At 35.7% G+C, this 25,816-nt stretch overlaps 1 pseudogene; it reads left to right on the forward strand.

Annotated features, from left to right (window-relative positions):
- The first annotated feature begins 2,380 nt into the window (after positions 1-2,380).
- Positions 2,381-2,691, forward strand: LOC118353801 (signal peptidase complex subunit 1-like; annotated as a pseudogene).
- Positions 2,692-25,816: the final 23,125 nt, after the last annotated feature.

Below are 25,816 nucleotides of genomic sequence, written 5' to 3' on the forward strand. Positions count from 1 at the left end.
GGGTGGGGGTAAATGTGTGATGGGCACTGAGGGGGGCACTTGACGGGATGAACACTGGGTGTTATTCTGTATGTTGGCAAATTGAACGCCAATAAAAAATAAATTTATTATAAAAAAACCCAAAAAGCAGAAATGGAAAGAATACTTCCAAATTATGAGGCCCAGAAATACTTTGATCACTAAACCAGACAGACCCTACCAAAGAGGAGAATTATAGTCTAATATCTCCAATGAACATGGATGGAAAAATTTTCAATAAGATACTAGTAAATCAAATCCAACAAGTATATTAAAAGGATTATTCACCAGAAGCAAGTGTGATTTATTCCTGAGCTGTTGGGGGTGGTTCAACGTCTGCAAATCAATCATCCTGATACAACATATTAATAAAAAAAACATATGGTACTCTCAATACATGCAAAAAGTATTTGATAAGATACAACACCATTTCTTGATAAAAATCCTCCACAAAGTTGGTATAGTTGGAACATACCTCAACATATAAGGGCTGTATAGGAAAGACAGCTAATATCTTCCTCAATGGGGAAAAGCTGAGAGCTTTTCCTCTAAGGTCAGGAACATGATAAGGATGTCCAACCTCACCAGTGACTCTTGTTCAATATAGAACTGGAAGTCCTAGCCTCAGTAGTCAGGCAACAAAAAGAAATAAACTGCCTCCAAATAAGCAAGGAAGAAGTCATACCTTCACTCTTCGCAGACAACATGATACTCTATGTAGAAAACCCAAAATACTCCACCCTAAAATTGCTAGAACTCATACTGGAATTCAGCAAAGTCACAGGATATAAAGTGAATGCACAGACATCTGTTGCATTTCTATAGACCAAACATGAACTAGCAGAAAGAGAAAACAAGGAATCAATACCATTTACAATTGGATCAAAAACCATAAGATATCTAGGAATAAACCTACCTAAAGAGATAAAACATCTGTACTCTGAAAACTATAGAATACTTATGAAAGAAATTGAGGAAGATACAAAGAATGGAAAAATATTCCATGCTCATGTGTTGGAAGAACAAATATTAATAAAATATCTATGTTACCGGGACGCCTGGGTGGCTCAGTGGTTGAGCATCTGCCTTCGGGACCAGGGCGTGATCCTGGAGGTCTGGGATTGAGTCCCACATTGGACTTCCTGCGTGGAGCCTGTTTCTCCCTCTGCCTATGTCTCTGCCTCTCTCTTTCTGTGTCTCTCATGAATAAATAAATAATAAAAAATATCTATGCTACCTAAAAAAATCTACACACTCAACATAATCCCTATCAAAATAACACCAGCACTTTTAGAAGCTGGAACAAACAATCCTAGAGCCTGAATAGCCAGAGGAATTTTGAAAAAGTAAACCAAAGCTGGAAGCATCATAATGCCAGACTTCAAGCTCTATTACATCAAGACAGTATGGTACTGGCATAAAAACAGACACACAGATCAATGGAACAGAATAGAGAACCCAGTCCCTCAACCCGATAGTCAACTAATCTTCAACAAAGCAGGAAAGATTATCCGATGGAAAAAAAGACCATTTCTTCAACAAATGGTGTGGGGAAAATTGAACAGCCACATGTAGAACAATGAAACTGGACTATTTCCTCACATTATACACAAAAATATACTAAGAATGGATGAAAGATCTAAATGTGAGACAGGAATCCATCAAAATCCTAGAGAAGAACACAGGCATTAACTTTTTTTACCTTGACAACCACAAGTTCTTACTAGACAGGTCTCCAGAGGCAAGGGAAACAGAAGCACAAATGAGCTATTATCTTCATCAAGATAAAAAGCCTTTTCACAACAAATGAAACAATTAGCAAAACTAAAATATGACCAACAGAATGGGAGGAGATATTTGCAAATGACATATCAGATGAATGGCTGGAATCCAACATTTATAAAGAATTTATCAAATTCAACACCCCAAAAATTAAAAAAAATCCAGTTAAGAAATGGACAGAAGACATGAACAGATATTTCTCAAAAGAAGGCATACAAATGTCTAACAGACACATGAAAAAATGTTCAACATCACCTATAATCAGGAAAATACAAATCAAAATCACAATGGCACACCACCTCACACTGGTTAGAATGGCTAAAATGAACAACTCAGGAAACAACAGATGTTGGTGAGGATGTGCAGAAAGAGGAAACTTCTTGCACTGTTGGTGAGAAAGAAACCTGGTGGTAGTCACTCTGGATAACAGTATGGAGGTTCCTCAAAAAGTTAAAAATAGGGAGACATCTGCCTCTGGTGCTGTGGCCATTGCATCCTCAGGCTCAGCAGTCCCACTGAGCTTCACCTGGTTTCTGAGTCTTCATTGTCCTCAGGCCACTGGTAGCCTTATCAGCCAGTTATGCTGGAGAATCTGAGCTCATTGCCTACACGAATGTACTACAAGTACTAGAAGCTAGCTGAACAGATGTTTCAGGGAATTATTCTTTTTTTCTGCAATATTTGTATTTATCTATGGGTATTTGGCTGAACAATATGGGTGGACTGTCTATATAATTATGGTCAGATTTTCTTTTTCATATTTATTGACACTTCCTCTATGGCCCATTTACTGCCAGCACCCCCACATGTGATTATGTGTTCAAGAATCAGGCTCAGAAGACAAGAAACCAGCAGAAAGAAAACAATAAGAGACATGCTAAAAATAACTAAATAGGGTTTTTATGATTTAGCTTTACTATTACTTTTACTATTTACTTTTACTAAAAGTAAAATAGTACTACTTACTATTTACTTTTACTAAAAAGAAAGCACCTGCTTTCTTTTTTTCTGAGATGAGCTCAATTATTTTCATATCCAAAACATGAGATAAAACCCATCTCTTCTCTTTCAGCACAGTTGTGTGTAGATTTTGTTCTCTTTATATTCCTTTTTTAACTTAATATATATATTTTTTGTTGAAGTTTGATTTGCCAACATATAGTATGACACCCAGTGCTCATCCCGTCAAGTGCCCTCCTCAGTGCCCGTCACCCAGTCATCCCACCCCCCCCACCTCCCCTTTCACTACCCCTTGTTCATTTCAGAGTTAGGAGTCTCTCATATTTTGCCACCCTCTCTGATCTTTCCCACTCATTTTCCCTCCTTTCCCCTATAATCCCTTTCACTATTTCTTATATTCCCCATATGAGTGAAACCATATAATACTTGTCCTTCTCTGATTGACTACTTCACTCAGCATAATACCCTCCAGTTCCATACATGTCAAAGCAAATAATGGGCATTCATCCTTTCTGATGGCTGAGTAATATTCCATTATGTGTGTGTCTGTATGTGTTTGTATATACACCACATCTTCTTTCTCCATTCATCTTTTGATGGACACTGAGGCTCCTTCCAGAGTTTGGCTATTGTGGACATTGCTGCTATAAACATTGGGGGTGCAGGTGTCCCAGTGTTTCACTGCATCTGTATCTTTGGGGTAAATCCTCAGTAGTGCAATTGCTGGGTCATAGGGTATCTCTATTTTTAACTCTTTGAGGAACCTCCACACAGTTTTCCAGAGTGGCTGTACCAATTCACATTCCCAGCAACAATGCAAGAGGATTGCCCTTTCTCCACATCCTCTCCAACATTTGTTGTTTTCTGTCTTATTAATTTTCACCATTATCATGTTCTCTTTATATTTCACTTCTAATAATGATGAATATTAAGTGATAGTACAATTTAACTGTCACAGTTTTATAATTCATTATGAGTGGTTAAATTGTTTTAATGTTTGCAGTTAAAACTCAATGCAAGTAAAATACATGTTAAAGCTAGAACTACCTTACAACTCAGCAATTGCACTACTAGGTATTTATCCAAAGATAACAAACATAGTAATTCAAAGGGGCACAGCTACCCCAATGTTTATAGAAGCACTATGCACAATAGCCAGCATATGGAAAGAGCCCAAATGTCCATTAAATGGTAAATGGGTAATGAAGATGTGAGATATATAGATATGTAAAATGTGATATTTATTACTCAGTCATCCAAAGTTGAAATCTTGACATTTACAATAATATGGATAGAACTAGTGTATTATGCTAAGGAAATAAGTCAGTCAGAGAATGACAAATACTGTGTGATTTGACTCATGTGGAATTTAAGAAAAAAACAGATGAAAATAGGTTAAAGGGAAGGAAAAATAAAATAAGATAAAAACAGAGGGTGAGGCAAACCATAAGAGATTCTTAACTATTGGGAATAAACTGAGGATTGCTGGAAGGGGGTGGGGGATTGAGTAAATGGGTCATGGGCATTAAGGAGGGCATTTGTTTTAACAAGCACTCTGTGTTATATGCAAGTGATGAATCACTAATTTCTTCCCTTGAAATTAATACTACACAATATGTTAACTAACATGAATTTAAGTAAAATCTTGAATGAAAAAATTATTTTATATTGAAAATTTAACTTCATAGGAGTTACACATTACAAATAATGAAACTAGATTTCGTTTATTTAGTGCTTGCTTTGGCAGCACATATACTAACATAGTTTATTTATAAAAATTGTAAAATAAATGTACATTAAAATTTAGAAAAAACTCTAGTCTCATATTTTAAATACTAACAAAAATTCCTGCTTTTCAAAAACTTACCTGTTTCAGGAAACCCTGGAATAGTAGAAATCATTTGTTACATGTAGAATCAACCTACATAGATTTGCAAATTATTTAGAAAATTGACACACTTTGTGGTATTTAACACACATTCCTGTTAAAAAAATTATTTTTTTTATCTTTGAGAGGAGAGAAAGCACACAAGATCAGGGGGGAGGAGCAGAGGGAAAGTGCGAGGGAGGGGAAAGTATTTCAAAAAGACTCCATGCTGAACACAGAGCCTGACATGGGTCTTGATCTCAAGACCCTGAGATCATGACCTGAGCTGAAACCAAGAGTTGGATTTTCAACTGACTGAGCCATGCTGGTGCCCTGAGAGCACTGGTATCTTTATCAGCCATTCATTTCTAGAAATTATTTAAATACTTTGGGTAAAAAGCCTATCTCTTGAGAGATTAACAAAATGACAAGAATATTTTCATTGCTTAATTTTCTGAAGATTGTAGTTTTCTTTACAAAATGTTCTTTATACAGGAAAGAGAAAATCATTGGATGATGCAGTGAGAATCAACTGTACAATGTAGGTCCAGTTGTCATTTAGCTTGAACTTGCCAAGACAGAACAAACATTGTGAATGTTGGATTCGAACTTGAAAGGTAAGACTCATGAAACATACCTAGTCTGTCTGACATAAAAGAAAAGAATACTTCTTTCAAGTTATCTTGGCTAAATAAAATAGCAAGAAGTCATTCATGTCAGGATTTACTTTCATTACTTATTGGTCAATGACAAAAATATTAAAAATAAGTTCAATTTAGAGATCTTCTGTAGCTGGAGAAAACAATTTTAGAACAGAATAACAGTTTTATTTTTTATTTTTATTTTTTGGTCTTAAAATAGCAAAGACAATCATAAGACCTTATTAAGCTAAAAGAAAAGCACCTGTAAAAACAATAATTACCTGCCAAGAAATAAGTTTCTTTGCTATTCACAGGAGGTTAAGGAAGAGCTTAATGAAGGCAATTTAAGAAAACAGATGCCCTGCTGTTTTTGGTCCTCTTACAATTTCCAGTTGTAACTATGGCTGGTTACCACCTGAATCAGTCTAGTAAAAATGTATGATTTCTTTTTATAGTTTAAATTTTGTTACCTATTTAATATATGCACAGTAGTACATTTAACTTTAGATACTTAACCTTGTCACATTCTAACATGTACATATTATCTCTTTATCAAATGTTCTCATTAAAATGTCACCCATGAGCACAAACATGGTATAAAAGATGAAATGGATATCCTAGGTTATAAAGTCATGTTAAAGAAAATAAAGCAGAGGGGTAAAGTTGTAATGCTAGTGTTTAAACTGCCTATATATATATATATTTTTTTCTGACTGATAAAGTACTCTTAAATACTCCCCTTAAATATTACCCATGGTTTCTTTGGCAATAAGAGGGAAGTACTCAAGAAAGTTCTGTTATTTAACATGGTAAGTAGAGTAAAATTCCATGGATTTAGATGTATTTTTCAGTGTGTGATCATATAGACAAGATAGAGTAAGATTTCTTTTTGTATAATTTATAAAGAAAGCAATTGCCAGGAAAAGTGACAGTTTACTTAAGGGAAGGGCTTTCCAGTTATTTTTTTAGTAGCCATTTCCAAATATGTGAAGAAAGATTTTCTATTTTAATAAGCAGGTCTCTGATGTATCTTTATGTACACCAAAGTAATAAAGTGGTTTGTTTTAAATTACTAATTTAGACTAGAATTTTCTATAATTAGTTAATATTAAGGCAGAGGAGGAAGAGCATGAGTAAGGCAATGGAAGAATACAGATGACATGCCTTAGGCCCTCTTGCTTCGTTCACTTAACTGGAAAGTTTTCCTGTTAATCTACAATCATGGCACAGCATAATACAGGTCCCTACAGCTGGGTAGTATATAACAGCAATATGAAACAGTAGAGAAATAAATCTCACATCTATTACTGCCATGACATCCATATTGAGTAAAGTTTCAGTTCTGCTTGTCATCAAAGTAGGGAGTTCATAACTGACTGGTTAAAAAGGAAAAAAAAAAGGCTCCTGGGTTGCTCAGTTCATTGAACATCAGACTATTGATTTTGGCTCAGGTCATTTTCTCATGGTTGTGAGATGGAGCTCAGCATCTGGCTCTGCACTCAGCAGGGAATCTGCTCAAGATTCTTTCTTCTTTTCTCCCTGCCCCTCCTTTCTCACTCTCCCTCTCTCTAAAAATAAATTTAAAAATCTTAAAAAAAAAGAAAGAGGGACACCTGGGTGGTTCCGCGGTTTGGCGTCTGCTTCAGCCCAGGGTGAGATCCTGGGGTCCTGGGATGAAGTCCCGCATCGGGCTTCCTGCATAGAAACTGCTTCTCCCTCTGCCTGTGTCTCTGCCTCTCTTCCTGTGTCTCTCATGAATAAATAAGCAAAATCTTTTAAAAAAGAAAGAGAATTCATTTTAAACAAGGGCCTTTAATACAATAACTTAAATTCTAAACCTTTAGTTATCATGGGAGCAATATTTTACACAATAGTGAAAGATAATGTGACAAGAAGAGGAACTTCAGATACATGAAAATCTATTGTTAAAGCATCATAATTCTACTTGATGGTTATTTTCATATTGACTGTTTTGAAGTCACTACAGTAAGTAGAAACACCACATAATACTAAAAAAATGTGGCATTACTATGGGGAAGAGAAGCTAAAATAACATCTTCATTTTCCAGTTCATAAAGTTCAACCAAGACATAAATATGTACACTAAAGCGGTGAAAAACTAGGGTAGGAATTCAAATATTTATTGAATACCAGGCCTATTATCCTCAGTGTCAATTGTCACATACAATTTTCTTTTTGTATTGAATAACCCAATAGCATTAAACTCTCAAAAATGAATTAACAGGCTTACTTTACTGACAATCAGTCACATACACTTTCTTCCTAGACAGCAATGACTTTTGCACCACCAAATTAGCTTCATTGCATTGCTTGTATATTTTATCCCTTAAATACTATATGGAGGGATGGGCAATCAATAAGTTCTGTTCCCAAGCAGGATGGAAAAGTGTCAATCTAACTGTCAGAAGACACACAACCCTGAGACTAACACCAGAATCAGTCTTTTAGAAAATGTCCCAAAGGCAATAAATCTAACAGATTGGCAGTTTTCAACCAAGAAACCACAAAATATATGGTGTTTTCCACTTATAAATATTTCACTTTCAGGAAATAAAGTCTATGGCTTTTCATAAGATTTCAGTACATAATTAATTGGTTATAATTCAGCCAGAGTGGCCCTCTTCCATGTAACATACCAGAGTTTGTAACCTGAAGAGGCCCAGAAACGAATAGAAGAAATAGACATTAGTTCAGTCTAGTCTAGATAAGATTTTAGGAATCCTGAATAGGAAGTAAAGCTCTCAGTTCAAAGGATGCCTTTTTGCTCATGCAGTATTAGGTAAAGACAATAAATCAGAATAGAGTTAGGTGTGAGGTACTACAGCAATGTAACTGACTAACTCAAATGACCTCTAGGGTATTCCTACCTATGAGATTCTACACACAATTTAGGTTTTGAAATGACTGTATTTTTCCCAGTGAACAATATTCATTCTGAATTTCATCAGTAGAACGGAGGGAGACATATCAATTGTCAGTGAGCAAAGAAGTAGCATATTTTGACTTTAGACTGTGGCACAGCTATTGACTTCATTTTATGGTGCCATTCATTAAGACAATCAGGTCCTCTGAAAACCATTCATGGTGCTACTGTCAACTATTACTGTTGAACCTGGTTTCAAGAAGCTCAGATGCTACAACATTCTTATCCTAACACAGGAAGTTTATCTTCCCTATAGCATTTTCAATCAATCAGAACTTCAATTCAGCTTTGGTGGCCAATTTAGTCATTTAGTGTTAAAGCTACCCAGAATCGATCATTGAATTGCTATGAACAGCTAAGTTCTGAGAAGCTTCAGGGCCATGAAAGCTGAAGATTTCATTGTCTATTCAAGTTCAAGGGTATATGTTCTGCATTAAAGTTTGGGATCAGGCTGAGAAAGTTTACAGGGCCCTTTATTGAGTGATTCTTAGGAAGCTATTTGTGTGTCCAGATCTATCCTGACTTTTTCTTCTTGCAGTTGGGCAATAAAAGATGATCAGTAGTAGGAAATAATAACATAAAATGATAACATTTAACATAAAATGATAAATTATGTAAACAGACAATTGTAGGCACTGCTGAGGAAGGTGAAACTTAGGCAGACACCCCTCCTCCACATGCTACTCAGGGTTTTTATGGGTAGAGATTTGCTGACAATAGTGCCTTCATGACTCCAATTTAGTAGTATTTCTGCTGAAGTAAACACAACCTCCTAGTTTCAGGAAATGAAGACATCTTTTTTTCCCCCTACAGTTCTGTGCCAAACAGGAGGTTTCACGCTACTTTAAAAAATGTACTTTTAGGGAGACAGAACATGAGGGACTCCTAACTCTGGGAAACAAACAAGGGGTGGTGGAAAGGGAGGTGGGCGGAGGGTGGGGGTGACTGGGTGTCAGGCACTGAGGGGGACACTTGATGGGATGAACACTGGGTGTTATGCTATATGTTGGCAAATTGAACTCCAATAAAAAAATAAAATAATATATAAAATAAAATAAATAAAATAAAATAAAATAATAAAATAAAAAATATACTTTTAGATGTAAGATGGAAATGGATTTTACACCATGGATATCCAGCTCTCATTTTCAGAAGACCACAGATGGGGAAAAATCAAAAAGTGTATCTGTGGTATATGAGAAACAATGATAATATTTGGGAGTGGAGATAGAAGGGACATATTTCCATAATCACCTGTCACTCCCATCACTATAATATTACCCTTATTAATACCTACCAGGTTATTTTCTAAACCCAGAAAGATACATATCTTACATATCTGAAAATCAACACACAGATTTCCTCAGAAACACAAGCCGTGTATTGGAGCGAAGTCCTAGTATAAGGTGTTGAACATAATTTAGTTTTATCTTAAAAAAAAGTCTGAAAAAATAAATAAATAAGTTCTGATTAGTAAAAGTTTTGATGTGAATGTAGATTCAATATTCAACTATATAACCACAAATATAACATAAAATTATGCTGCCTTTTAGCTAGAGGAAGTCACTATCTATAGACTTGAATTTCCTAGTCCCTATCACTATTCCAAATAATGCTCCTGGCCTTCTCAGAAAGGAAAAAGAATGACTGGACAAAGGTGCTCCTCAAATACTCTAAGCTATTGATATATTCCTACCTTTTTGAAGACCTATGCAAACTAATTTCAGGACTATGAAAACATTTTTTAAATGCACATTTTTTTTCTCAAAAACAAGTGGATCTATTGAAAGGATCATATGGTTCTTATCTTTCCTTTATGAATATGGTGTATCACACTGATTGATTTGTGAATATTGAACCATGCTTGCAAACCAGGAATAAGTCCCACTTGATTATGATGAATTATTTTTTAATGTATTGTTGGAATAAGTTTGCTAGTATTTTATTGAGAATTTTTGCATACATGTTCATCAGGGATATTGGCCTGTAGTTGTCTTTTTTTAGTGGAGTCTTATATTTTTTTAAATTCAATTTTCCAACATACAGTGCATCAGTAGTTTCAGATATAGTTTTCAATAATTCATAAGTTGCATATAACACCCAGTGCTCATCACATCATGTGCCCTCCTTAATGCCTATCACCCAGTTACCCCATCCTCCCACCCACCTCCCTTTCATCAGCCCTCAGTTTGTTTTTGAGTCAAGGGTCTCTCATGGTTTGTCTTCCTCTCTGATTTTCCCCATTCAGTTTCCTCTCCTTCCCTTATGATCCCTTGCACTACTTCTTATATTCTGCATATAAGTGAAACCATATGATAATTATCTTTCTCCATTTGACTTATTTCACTTAGCATAATACCCACCAGTTCCATCCACAGTGATGTGAATGGTAGATATAGATTCTTTCAAATGGCTGAGTTTTATATATATATATATATACACACACACACACACACACAATCACATCTTTATCCATTCATATGTTGAAGGACATCTCAGCTCCTTCCATATGGTTTTGGAATCAGGGTAATGCTGGCCTCATAGAATGAGTTTGGAAGTCTTTCTATTTTTTGGAATAGTTTGAGAAGAATAGGTATTAAGTCTTTAAAAAGTTTGGTATAATTTGCCCGTGAAGCCATCTGGTCCTGGATTTTTGTTTATTGGGAGTTTTGTGATTACTGATTCAATTTCTTTTCTGGTTATTTGTCTATTCAAGTTTTATATTTCTTCCTGTTTCAGTTTTGGTAGTTTATATATTTCTAGAAATTTATTCATTTCTTCTAGGTTGTCTGATTTGTGGGCATATAGTTTTTCATAATATTCTCATAATTATTTGTATTTCTGTGATGTCGTTTGCTGTTATTACTCTCTAATTTGTGATTTATTTGGGTCTTTTCTCTTTTCTTTTGATGAGTCTGGATAGGGGTTTATCTTTTTTTTTTTTTAAAGAACCAGCTCCTGGTTTCATTGATCTGTTCTATTGTGGCTTTAGTTTCTATATCATTGTTTCTCTTTTAATCTTTATTATTTTCTCCCTTCTGCTGACTTTCAGCTTCATTTGTTGTTTACCAACCTCCAATAGGTGCAAACATCTATTATTTGAGATTTTTGTGCTCCTTCATGTAAGCCTGTATTGCTATATACTTCCCTGTAGGGACCACTTTTGCTGCATCCCAAAGGTCTTGGAACATTGTGTTTTCATTTTCATTTGTTTCCAAATATTTTCATGTTTCTTTCTTGATTTCTTGGTTTACCCATTCATTGTTTAGTAGCATGTTGTTTAACCTCCATGTATATGTGGTCTTTCCACATTTTTACTTATGGTTGACTTCTAGTTTCATAGTGTTGTGGTCAGAAAAGTTTCATGATATGACTTCAATCTTTTTGTATTTGTTGAATCCTGATTTGTGACCTAATATATGATCTATTCTGAAAAATATGACATGCACTTGAAAAGAATGTGTATTCTGCAGTTTTATGATGGAATTTTCTGAATATGCTTGGTTGCAGGGTTTTTTTTTTTTTTTTCAGTGCTTTGACTATATCGTGCTACTTTCTTCTGGCCTGCAAAGTTTCCTTTGAATAATCAGCTGATAGCTTTATGTGGTTTCCCTTGTATGGAACTGTTTTCTTTCCTCTCACTACTTTAAAAATTATCTGTTTGTGACTACTTTTTGCCATTTTAATTATCATATGTCTTGTAAGGTCTCCTTTGAGTTGATTTAGTTAGGGACTTTCTGTGACTCTTGCATCTGGAAGTCTGTCACCTCACCCAGATTAAGGAAATTTTCAGTTATTATTTCTTCAAATAAAATTTCTGCTGCCTTTTCTCTCTTCTTCATTCTGGGTTCCCTATAATGTGAATGTTTTTAAGCTTGGCAATTTCTCTGAGTTCCCCTAACCTACTCTCATTTTTTATTGTTTAAAATGTTTTTGAAGTTAAGCTTGGTTGATTCCCATTACTCTGTCTTCCAACTCACTTATCTGTTTCTCTGATTCCTGTAGTCTACTATTTATTCCCTCTAGTGTAATTTTTTTAAAGATTTTATTTATTTATTCATGATAGTCACACAGAGAGAGACAGAGAGGCAGAGACACAGGCAGAGAGAGAAGCAGGCTCCATGCACCGGGAGCCCGATGTGGGATTCGATCCCGGGTCTCCAGGATTGCGCCCCGGGCCAAAGGCAGGTGCCAAACCGCTGCGCCACCCAGGGATCCCCTTCTAGTGTAATTTTAATTTCAGTTACTGAGTTCTTCATCTCTGATTGGTTCTTTTTTATATTTTCTATCACTTTGTTACAGGTGTCACTGAGATCCTCCAGTAAGTAGCCTTATGACCCCATTATTTTCAATTCTTTATCAGGCAACTTGCTTATCTCTGTTTTATTTAGGTCTCTTACTGTTATTTTGTCCTCTTCTTCCATTTGGGATATATTACTCTGTGTAATTACTTTTTATAAATTTGTTTTACTTTTTTAGAAGGAGAGAGAGGGAAGAGGGTCAAAAAGGGAATCTTAAGCAGGCTCCATGCCCAGTGTGGAGCCCAACTTGGGGCTTGATTTCAAGACCCTGAAATCATGACCTGAGCCAAAATCAAGAGTCAGATGCTTAACTGACTGAGCCACCTGGGCACTTCTATTTTATCTAAATTTCTGTGTCTATTTTTATGTATTGGAAAAGTGAGGTATGTCTCCTCATCTTGAAGGTAGTGGTCTTATATAGAAGAGGCCCTATAATGCCCCATAGTGTAATGTCTTCTGTTCACCAGAATATAGTATTTCAGGGACGTATCATATTTGTGTTGAATGCATCCTACTTTTGTGCTTGAGCTTCAGTTTCTTTTAGTCTGGTCAGTTGCAATGGTCCTATTTGTAGTTGTAAGGGTTTTGTTTCTGTGCTGTTAAGTGGCTCATCTGGGGCTGTCTTGGGCTTGTAGTGGGATCAAACCAGATATTTGCTGTCAGCTCATTTGCCAGAAGTGCATTGGCATCTAACTACAGGCCACACTTCTTGCATTTTTCCTAAGAGTCTTTGTTAGTGGGCAGGGACTATGATCAGACTAGGTGTCTGTTTCTAGTCTATCTCTTGGGATTGCAACAACCCCAAACTGCAGGGCCCTTTCTTTGTGTTGCTCCCTCTGAGGTTTTTGTTTATGGGCAGGGCTGGCAGTCAAATCGGATTTCTTCCCCCAGGGTACTGTTGGGTCTGCACTCGAACTGGTATGTGTGGTTTGCTTTGGAGTGAGGCTGACCACTGTTGGGGCTGTTTGAAGAATTAGATAAATCAAGTTCTTTGTAGTGATTCTTGCTAAGTGGGGCAGGTTGAATGGGGCAAGGTTGCAGGAGAAAAAAGGTGCAGTGCACAGTGTTAACCAGGTAGGTGGTGAGTTTGTGATTGCTCTCACAGGTGTCCAAGTATCTAGACTGGGGAGCAGGAGAAGAAATGGTGTCTACCAGATCTTTTCTTTTTATTCACCCAAAGATTTCTGCCCCTCCAGCACATGTTCTGAGATTAATAAATATATCTATTTCCTATACAACCCAGTGGTTTTCAAACTTCTGTTTCTATACTTATCATAATGGGACTATTTGGTTGTTGTCTCGTTATCCTATTGCCTTTAAGCAATCCTGGAGCTGAGTCTGATGATTTTTTTAAATTAAATTATTAAGCCACACTGCTTCAAAAACTCATGAAGTTAAGCCTCTTGAGTTTTCAAAGCCTAATATTATAAGGACTTGTCATCCTAATGCAGGTTTCCCAAGTCTCTTGGGACTGATGTGAAGTCTGTTTCTTTCCGTACTTGATCTTTCCCTTATCTGAATTTCTTGTGTCCCTCCAGTCAGTGCTTACTCTTGCAGGGTAGTTTGGTTCCCTACCAGGACCATGCCCTCCTTACCTTTTTTTAAAAGATTTTTTTTATTTATTCATGAGACACACACACACACACACTGAGAGAGAGAGAGAGAGAGAGAGAGAGAGAGAGAGAGAGAGAGAGAGAGAGGTAGAGACACAGGCAGAGGGAGAAGCAGGTTCCATGCAGGGAGCCTGACGTGGGACTTGATCCCAGGTCTCCAGGATCACACTCCAGGCCGAAGCTGGCGCTAAACCGCTTAGCCACCAGGGCTGCCCCCTTCTTACCATTTTTCATGTCACCTTCTCCTTAGAATTAACTGTGGAGATTCTGTTCTGCCAGTTTTCTGTTCATTTTCTGGTTTAGTTACCTGATGTGACGATTATCTAGATTTATCTATGTGATGAGGTGAACTTAGGACCCTCTTACTTGGCCATCTTCCCAGATTCCCTCCATTTTGAGTTACTTTCCTATATGATGTTAGAATGTGGTCTCATTTCATTCTTTTGTATGTAGCTTTCCAGTTTTCTCAGCACCATTTATTGAAGAGATATCTTTTCCCTATTGTATATTTTTGCCTCCTTTGTCATAGATACCATATAATTTGGGGTTATTTCCGGACTCTATTATGTTCCATTGATCTATGTGTCTATTTTTGTTTCAGTACCATATATTTTGATTACTACAGATTTGTAGTATATCTTGAAATCCGGAATTGTGATACCTCTAACTTTGTTCTTGTTTCTTAGGATTACTTTGGCTATTTGGGATCTTTCATTATTCCATACAAATTTTAGTATTAATTGTTCTGATTCTGAGAGAAATGTTGTTGGTATTTTTCAACTTAAATTCAAATTAGTTGACATAAAGTGTAGTATTATTTTCAGGGGTAGAATTTAGGGATTCATTAGTTGCATATAACACTCAGTGCACATTACATCCAGTGTCCTCCTTAAGGCCCATTACCCAATTACCCCATCCAAACACCCACCTCCCCTCCAGGAACTCTGTTTGTTCCCGATAGTTGAGTCTTTTATGGCTAGCTCCCTCTCTGTTTTTATCTTATCTTACTTTTCCTTCCCTTCCCCTATGTTTATCTGTTTTGTTTCTTAAATTCCACATATGAGTGTATGCAACTGAGGAATCACTAAACTCTACCTCTGAAACGAAACAACAGAACAAAACAAAACAAAACAAACTTTTTGCACAAAAAAAAGAAAGAAAGAAAGAAAGAAAGAAAGAAAGAAAGAAAGAAAGAAAGAAAGAAAGAAATCTGGTCCTTAAGCCCTGCTGGGTACAAGAATTCGTGAAAATCAACCCCTCTCATTTTCCCAGCCAATGGCTTTGGGTAAATTTTCTCCTTGTGTGTTCCTCTGTGTTTTTCTCTCTCACCTTTCTCTGTAACCATAGCCTCCTCCCCTCTGCATCACTCTTGATCCTTTTCTCCCTTAAACCACATATTCACCCTTCCTATGTTCTTTGATATGGCTTCTTTTCTCCCTTTAGTTGTAGAGTTTTGCCAGTCTTAAGGTTGATATCTGGGGTATTTAGAATAATTTGATACTTCTCTAGTTGTGTTCATGTGACAAGATGGACCTAGGGTTCTCCTCCTCCTCTGACATCCTCTCTCTCTTCCCTCTGCATCTATTTAGATTAATGTTTGATTTTCTTTTATTAATGTGATTTATTACATTAATTGATTTGTGTATGTTAAACTATGACTGCATCCCAAAGAGAAATTCAACTTGGTCATGATGAATGATCCTTACTTTGCAGCTGAATTCAGTTTACTAAAATTTCACTGATAATTTTGCATCTATATTCACTGATAATTTTGCATCAGGGATATTAGATAGTTTTTTTTTTGTGATGTCTCTGCCTACTTTTCTTGTCAGGGTAATATCAGTCTCTTAAAATGAGTCTAGGATTGGTTTTTCAATTTTTGGGAAGAATTTGAAAAGGATGGATGTTAATTCTTCAAATATTTGAATTCAGCAGAGAAGTTATCTGGTCCTGGATTTTCTTCACTGGGAGATTTTCATACTGATTTATTCTCATTACTTGTAATTGATCTGTTAAGATTTTCTATTTATTCCTGACACAGTCTTGATAGGTTGTATGTTTATTTAAGATTTTTTTTCAATTTCTTCCAGGTTGTCTAGTTTGTTGGCATATTATTATTCATAGTATTTCTTAACCATTTTTAATTCTGTAGTCGCAGATGTAATGAATTTTTTATCATTTATAATCTTGTTGATTTGGGTCCTTTTCCTTCATTCCTTGTTTAGTGAACAGTTTGCAAAACTTATTTCTAGAGAGAACAAACTCTTAGTTTTGTCATTCATTTATATTGTTTTTCTACTTTCTATTTCATTTATTTCTGCTCTCATCTTTATAATTTCCTTCCTTGCTGAATTTGCGTTCCATTTTTTCCTTTTACTAATTTCTTGAGGCAGAGTTAGGTGGTTTGTCTGTAATCTTTTTTGTTCCTTAATACAGCATTTAGTGTTATGAACTTTTTACTTAGAGTTGCTTTTGCTACATCCCATAAGTCTTGGTATGTGTGTTTCCATTGTTTTTTTTTTTCAGGACTATATATTTTTTAATTTACCTTTTAATTTCTTCTTTGATCCATTGGCTGTTTAGGGGAGCATTGTTTAATTCCATATGTTTGTGAGTTTTAAATTTTTTCTCCCGTAATTGATTTCTAGTTCCATACTAGTTTGATCAGATTAGATACTGGGTATGGTTTCAGTCTTACCGAATTTGCTAAGATTTGTTTAGTGGCCTAAAATAAAGTCTATATGAGAAAATATTTCATGTGCAGTTGAGAAGAATGTTGTCAAACAAAAAGTTATGTATATGTCTGTTAGGTCCATTTGGTCTATACAGTTGTTTAAATTCACTGTTTGTTTATTGAATCTCTGGTTGATCTATCAATTCTGGGTGGATAATAATCTCAGCTATTATAGTGTTGCTGTTTATTTCTTCTTTTGGCTTTGTTCGCTTTTGCTTTATATGTTTAAGTGCCCCAATGTTGAATTGATAAATGTTTACAATTGTTATGTATTCTTTTTTTTTAAACATTTATTTTTTATTTTATTTTATTTTATTTTATTTTATTTTATTTTATTTATGATAGTCATACAGAGAGAGAGAGAGAGAGAGAGAGGCAGAGACACAGGCAGAGGGAGAAGCAGGTTCCATGCACCGGGAGCCCCATGTGGGATTCAATCCCGGGTCTCCAGGATCGCGCCCTGGGCCAAAGGCAGGCGCCAAACCACTGCGCCACCCAGGGATCCCCAATTGTTATGTATTCTTAATGGATAGACCCTTCTATCATTATATAATGATTCTAATTGTCTTTTTTCACCAGTTTTAGTTTACAGTCTATTTTGTCTAAGTGTACTTACACTTGCTTTGTTCTTGTTGTTATTTGTTGTTGTTGTTGTTGTCGTTACTATTTGCTTGAAATATATTTTTCCACCCCTTCATTCTCAGTACATAGGTGTCATTAAGGCTCAAATGAGTCTCTTGTAGGTAGTATATTGTTGGATCTTGCTTTTAACATATGTTCAGCCATTGTATGTCTTTTGATTGGAGACAATAAAGCTTACATTTAAAAAATTATTGATAGGTTAAAACTTAGTTTTGCCATTTCATTAAGTTTTTCTGGCTGTTTTGTAGATTCATTTTTCTTGCTTTTTATCATGTTATTTTTGTGTTTGTGTGTTTTGATGTATTTGGTATCAGTATACTTTGACTTTATCATGCTATTTTATGTAATTACTACAGGTCTTTCCCTTGTAATGAACATAAAGCTTAAATAAAATACTTTAAAATCATAACATCCTATTTTAAACTGACAACAATATAGGTTTGATAGCACTTATGATCTTTACAATTTTAATTCTTCTCCACCTCACATTTTAGTTTATCAATGTTATGGTTTGCTGATTTTTATATTATACATCCAATAACAGATTGTTGTAGTTATGGTTATCTTTACAAAGTTTATTTTTAACTTTTAAATTATGTACTACCATTATCATATTACACAATCTAACTTTGTATTTTGCCATTACTTGTGATTTTTATGGTACCCTCTTATATTTTTATGATGTTTATTAGCATCATTTTATTTCTACTCAAAGAATTACCTTTAGAATTTCTTTTTTTTTTTAGTTTTAATTTGTGTTTATTTTTTTAATTTTTTTAATTTTTTATTGGTGTTCAATTTACTAACATACAGAATAACCCCCAGTGCCCGTCACCCATTCACTCCCACCCCCGCCCTCCTCCCCTTCTACCACCCCTAGTTCGTTTCCCAGAGTTAGCAGTCTTTACGTTCTGTCTCCCTTTCTGATATTTCCCACACATTTCTTCTCCCTTCCCTTATATTCCCTTTCACTATTATTTATATTCCCCAAATGAATGAGAACATATAATGTTTGTCCTTCTCCGACTGACTTAATTCACTCAGCATAATACCCTCCAGTTCCATCCACATTGAAGCAAATGGTGGGTATTTGTCATTTCTAATGGCTGAGTAATATTCCATTGTATACATAAACCACATCTTCTTTATCCATTCATCTTTTGTTGGACACCGAGGCTCCTTCCACAGTTTGGCTATCGTGGCCATTGCTGCTATAAACATCAGGGTGCAGGTGTCCCGGCGTTTCACTGCATCTGTATCTTTGGGGTAAATCCCCAACAGTGCAATTGCTGGGTCGTAGGGCAGAATTTCTTGTAAGGCAGATCTGGTGGTGATAAACTCTCCCACATTTTTTCCAGGTTTTGTGAATATGGAAAAATCTTTATTTCTTCTTTATTTCTTTTTCTTAAATTTTTTTTATTTATTTATGATAGTCACACAGAGAGAGAGAGAGGCAGAGACACAGGCAGAGGGAGAAGCAGGCTCCATGCACCGGGAGCCCGACGTGGGATTCGATCCCGGGTCTCCAGGATCGCGCCCTGGGCCAAAGGCCGGCGCCAAACCGCTGCGCCACCCAGGGATCCCTTCTTCTTTATTTCTGAAGGACAGTTCTTAGTTGGAAGTTTTTTTTTCCTATACATTTTTAGTATATAATCCCCATTTCTTCTGGTCTGAGAAGTTTCTGTTGAGAAATTCACTGATAGTCCTTGGGAGTTTGTTCCCTTGCATGTAAGTTCTTTTATTTCTTGTGTTTTTCAAAATGTGTTCTTTGTCTTTGAGTTTTGTCAACTATAATATGTTCTTGGTATAGCCCTTTTTTTGGTTCAAACTATCTAGGATCCATTAGGCCTCATTGATCTGGATGTCTATTTCTCTCTCCAGCTTTGGGGAGTTTTTAGTCATTATTGCTTAGTTTTTAATTTTTTAGCCATTATTGTTTTATTCCATTGTATACATAAACCACATCTTCTTTATCCATTCATCTTTCGTTGGACACCGAGGCTCCTTCCACAGTTTGGCTATCGTGGCCATTGCTGCTATAAATATCCGGGTGCAGGTGTCCCGGCGTTTCATTGCATTTGTATCTTTGGGGTAAATCCCCAACAGTGCAATTGCTGGGTCGTAGGGCAGGTCTATTTTTAACTGTTTGAGGAACCTCCACACAGTTTTCCAGAGTGGCTGCACCAGTTCACATTCCCACCAACAGTGTACGAGGGTTCCCTTTTCTCCGCATCCTCTCCAACATTTGTTGTTTCCTGCCTTGTTAATTTTCCCCATTCTCACTGGTGTGAGGTGGTATCTCATTGTGGTTTTGATTTGTATTTCCCTGATGGCAAGTGATACAGAGCATTTTCTCATATGCATGTTGGCCATGTCTATGTCTTCCTCTGTGAGATTTCTGTTCATGTCTTTTGCCCATTTCATGATTGGATTGTTTGTTTCTTTGGTGTTGAGTTTAATAAGTTCTTTATAGATCTTGGAAACTAGCCCTTTATCTGATAGGTCATTTGCAAATATCTTCTCCCATTCTGTAGGTTGTCTTTGAGTTTTGTTGACTGTATCCTTTGCTGTGCAAAAGCTTCTTATCTTGATGAAGTCCCAATAGTTCATTTTTGCTTTTGTTTCTTTTGCCTTCGTGGATGTATCTTGCAAGAAGTTACTATGGCCGAGTTCAAAAAGGGTGTTGCCTGTGTTCTTCTCTAGGATTTTGATGGAATCTTGTCTCACAGTTAGATCTTTCATCCATTTTGAGTTTATCTTTGTGTATGGTGAAAGAGAGTGGTCTATACCCTCAAAACTATAGAACACTTCTGAAAGAAATTGAGGAAGACACAAAGAGATGGAAAAATATTCCATGCTCATGGATTGGCAGAATTAATATTGTGAAAATGTCAATGTTACCCAGGGCAATATACACGTTTAATGCAATCCCTATCAAAATACCATGGACTTTCTTCAGAGAGTTAGAACAAATTATTTTAAGATTTGTGTGGAATCAGAAAAGACCCCGAATAGCCAGGGGAATTTTAAAAAAGAAAACCATATCTGGGGGCATCACAATGCCAGATTTCAGGTTGTACTACAAAGCTGTGGTCATCAAGACAGTGTGGTACTGGCACAAAAACAGACACATAAATCAGTGGAACAGAATAGAGAATCCAGAAGTGGACCCTGAACTTTATGGGCAAGTAATATTCGATAAAGGAGGAAAAACTATCCATTGGAAGAAAGACAGTCTCTTCAATAAATGGTGCTGGGAAAATTGGACATCCATTATTGTTTTAAATATTACTTTTGTCCCTTTTCCTTTTTTTCTCCTTCTGCAATTCCCACAATGCAGTTATTGCTAATTTTGATTGTGTCCTACAGGTCCCATAGGCTTTTTTGTATCTATCTATCATCTATCTATCTATCTATCTATCTATCTATCTATCTATCTATGTATCTATCATATATCATCTATCATTTATCTCCTCTAAATGTCTAATTTCAAATTTCTTGTTTTCTACATCATTGATTCATTCTTCTGCACATCTATTTTTGAAGATTTCTATTGAGTTTTTCAGTTCAGTCGTTATAATTTTCACCTCTAGGTTTTCTGTTTGTTTAATGATTTATATTTCTTTGATGAACTTCTCATTTTCTTTATGCATGGTTTTCCTAATTTTGTTTTGTTGTCTGTGTGTTCTTGTAGTTTAATAAACTTACTTATGAGGAATATTCTGAATTCTTTGAAAGTTCATAAAACTGCATTTCTTTAGGGTCAGTTATCTCTGAGGGTGTCATCTTTACCTGATTATTTTTTTGCAATTCTTATTTCCTTATATTGGTGTCTGTGTATTTGAGTAAGTGGTTTCCTCTTTTAGACTTTACAGGTTTGGTTTAGAAGAGACAGTTCTTCATCATCCAGCTCATATTGGGTTTCTAGATGCATTTTCTGGCAATGTTCTTGGCCAGGTGGAACTTTTCATGAGTCTATTTTGGGCAAGGTCACTTCCCAACTTCTGAAGTGTGTGTGGGAGAACACTTGGATAAGACTTGTGGATTGGTTTCCTGCCCAGGCGAGGCTTTTAGGACTGGATTTGTTGTTGCCTGAATATGTGGCCAGATATTCTAGATAGTTGGGATTGGTTACTATACTCAGCAGTAGCTTAAAACTGTGAATTTACTTCCCTGCCCTTAAAGCCGGTTACAAAATAGGCTTTAAGGTATGCACAGCTCATTGTTTGATTATCTGAATCTGTCAAGAATACTCACAAAATTTCCTGACAAGAGAGTGCCAATTTTGCTCTTCAGATGAGGGAAGACTTGGGCTGTGCTTGCTCTGTGTTCAGATGTCCTATAAACAGGGCTGCTGTATGAGCTATGTGGTGTCCTGTGTACTCCGTTTAGCTTCTCTGATCAGTTAAGCTAAAGGATATATTCAGCAATAGGCAAAACTGGAGGCTATATTCTCTGCACAAACAAAGCAGGTTAATTGACTTCAAATCTGGCAAGGCATTTGGTGGTTTTGATTTAAGCTGACCTGTGACTTTAGTTCCCTGGCCAACAAGGGCATTGGCTTTGCTCTAAAAATGATCAAATTTGCCTGCTGAATAAACTGAATGTTTTTGGCCTACATATTTTTCAAGGTCTTTTGCCCTGCCGTTCTGGTTGGTTAAGGCTGGAAGCCATAATCAATAGTTATTGGGGTTATGAATTATCTCCTCTGTCTCAAAAGAGTTAGAGGAGCAGTTCACATCTGCCAAGGCTTTTGTTTGTGGGCTTTTTTCTAGTTTCTTAAGAAGAATTATTGTATGTTTAAGATTTGCAAGCAGGGACGCCTGGGTGCCTCAGTGGCTAAGCGTCTGCCTTCAGTTCAGCACATGATCCTGGAGTCCCTGGATTGAATCCCACATCAGTCTCCCAACATGGAGCCTGCTTCTCTCTCTGTGTGTGTCTCTCATGAATAAATAAATAAAATCTTAAAAAAAGATGCGCATGTATAATTGTTTGATTTACATGTACTGTGAAATTACCATAGTAGGTTCACATAGCATTTATCATCTTGTATAAATACAATAATTAAAAAGAAAAGAGAAAAAAATTCCTTTTTATGAGAACTCTTAAGATTTACTCTCTAGGGGATCCCTGGGTGGCTCAGCAGTTTGGTGCCTGCCTTTGGTCCAGGGCACAATCCTGGGGTCCCAGGATCGGGTCCCACGTCGGGCTCCCAGCAAGGAGCCTGCTTCTCCCTCCTCCTGTGTCTCTGCCTCTCTCTCTCTCTGTGTCTATCATGAATAATAAATAAATAGATGAATAAATAAAAAGATTTACTCTCTAAAAATCTTTTCTATATGTCATACAGAGGTGTCAACTACAGTTGTCATATTGTACATTATATCTCTAATACTTATTTATGTTATAACTAGAATTTTGTAACTTTTGACCACCTTCCTTCAATTCCACTTTCCTCTCATACTCTGCCTCTGATAAACACAAGTCTGATCACTTTCCTGAGAGCTTTTTTTTGTTCCACATATAAGTTAGATCATGTAGTATTTACTTTCTCTATATGATTTATTTCACCTAGTATAATGCCTTTAAAGTCCATCCATGTTGTCACAAATTATAGGTTTTACTCATATTTTTATGGCTTAAGTATATGTATTTGCATATCACTTTTCTTTAATAAAACCAAAGTAAATTTTCTCTAATTGAATTTTCAGAAACCTTTTGTATTTAAATTTATTAGGGTAGGACTTTACAATGGAAACTATAAAAGCTTATATTGGAAATACATTCTATTCTGAAATATTTATTTTCATATTTTAACGTGTTTCATTCCTTTAAGCCATTTGCTAAATTATAATTTATATATGTGGAGGTCTAGGTGATGAATCTTGTTGGTTTATCTTTTGAAAAGTGGGCACGTTTTTCATAATTGTATGTAATGTAAGCAGACTAGTTTGTTGAATTGCTTTAATATGCAAGCCAGGTTTTTTAGGTTTTTATTTAAATACCTATTAGTTAACATGCAATGTAATATTAGTTTTGGGTATACAATATAGTGACTCAACACTTCCATACAACATCCAGTGCTCATCACCTATTTAATCCATCTCCCTATCGACTCCCCTCTGGTAACCATCAGTTTATTCTCTATAGTTAAGAGTCTCTTTCTTGGTTTGCCTCTCTCTCTCTCTCTTTCGGAAAACCAGTTCTGGAACTGGAGGATATTATGCTGAGTGAACTAAGTCAATCAGAAAAGGACAAACATTATATGGTCTCATTCATTTGGGGAATATAAAAATTAGTGAAAGGGAATAAAGGGGAAAGGAGAGAAAATGAGTGGTAAATATCAGTGAATGTGACAGAACATGAGACACCTAACTCTGGGAAACAAAGAAGGGGTGATGGAAAGGGAGGTGGGCAGGGGGTTGGGGTGACTGGGTGATGGCACTGAGGGGGGCACTTGATGGGATGAGCACTGGGTGTTATGCTATATGTTGGCAAATTGAACTCCAATAAAAAATAAAATTAAATAAATAAAATTAAATAAAATGTAGATAACATTGTATTTTCAAAAGTCCAAAGTAAAAAGAGTCTTTTAGAAACCTAAGATATGAGGTTCATTGTATTGTATTTTACTTTATTATAGAAATCTTATAAAATATTGATGATCATTAAAATCTCTTGTTAATCCTATCATCTGAATAAAGGTGAAGAGAAGAATACCATTCACTTGGGAAAAAAAAGAAAACCAGTTCTTTAAAGTAAAATAAGTATACTTGAGAAAGAAGTAAATAATATACTTTATAAGCAGATGGAAGACAAGGTAAAGGGGGTGATACAGTGGGTAGTGCTAGACAGTTACCCAAAGAGCAGGAATTAGATTTCTGTGCCTCCTACAGTAGCCAACATCAAGTCCTTCCTACTTGAAAGTAACAAAATTGTTTTCCCTGATTTATTAAAATTTTATTCTATTCTCAAATGAAATTGTTTCAAAATGTAAGAGTAGTTAATTAAGGTAATTCTGGCTGTCATAACAAATGCTGATATTAGGCAGATGGAGAAAGTATGAACAATGATTGGTAGCTGTTTTTTTATGGGCCAGCCTTGGATGTGGAAATATATCATTCTGCTCATGTTCATTGACTAGAACTCAGTTACATGTTTATGTCTAAGGATAAAGAAGGCTTAAAAATGTCTGACTCTTATAGTAGGAGAAAACAAAATTAAGTGTTTAATCAACAGCTAGTTTTTGTCACAACAAATGTCAGATAGATGATAGACAGATGATAGATGATAGATGTAAAAGTTGGAGTTGAACATCTGTCACTTGTAAGATATAGCTTGTGGCATTCTATCTGCAATTAAAAATAACACTTAGGGGTGCTTGGGTGGCTCAATTGGTTGGGCAGCTGACTTTTGATTTCAGCTCAAGTCATGATCTCATGTTCTGTGATCCAGCCCTGCCTACATCGGGTTCCTCATTCGTTGGGGGGTCTGCTTGAGGATTCTCTCTCTTCCTCTGTCCCTCCCCCTGCTCACTCACATGCACATGCTGTCTCATTCTTTCTCTAAAAATAAAAAATAAATAATTAAAATATAGAACTTAATTTTACTTTTTCTCCTATTATGTTTTCTCTATTTCTCCTTTGCTTTTCTTTCTTATCTGTGACCTATTTTATATTTTACAAGTTTTGTTGGAAAATAAATGACATACATTACTCATAAGTTTAAGGCATTAACTGCATGATGGTTATATTTACATATACTGTGAAATGATTGTTACAATATGTTTAGCTAACATTCATATTCTCACATAGATGAAATAAAAGAAAAAATAAAACTGAAAAAACATTTCTCCTTATAATAAGAACTCACAGGACTTACACTCTTAACAACTTTCCTATATATCATAATCAGTATTAGCTATAGTCACCATGTTGTACATTTCATCCTTAATACTTATAACTGAAAGTTTGTACCTTTTAACCACTTTAATCCAATTTCTTCTCTCCCTCCCTTCCAATTCTGGTAATCACAAGTTTTATCTTTTTTCCTATGAGTTTAGGGGTATTTTTACACACACACACACACACACACACACATATATATATATATATACACACACACACACACACACACACACACACACACACATATATATATAGGTTTTTGCATATTTTTTTCTCCTTTTTATTACATGTATTTTTTATTGCATATATATATTCTCACAACTCTAATCCATTCATCCATCAATGTCTTGGCTGTTATAAATAATACTTCTATTAACATAGGTGTGGAGATATATATTTTGAATTAGTGT

Source organism: Canis lupus, chromosome X (genome assembly GCF_003254725.2).
Source record: "Canis lupus dingo isolate Sandy chromosome X, ASM325472v2, whole genome shotgun sequence".
In the NCBI taxonomy this organism is placed as follows: Eukaryota; Metazoa; Chordata; class Mammalia; order Carnivora; family Canidae; genus Canis; species Canis lupus.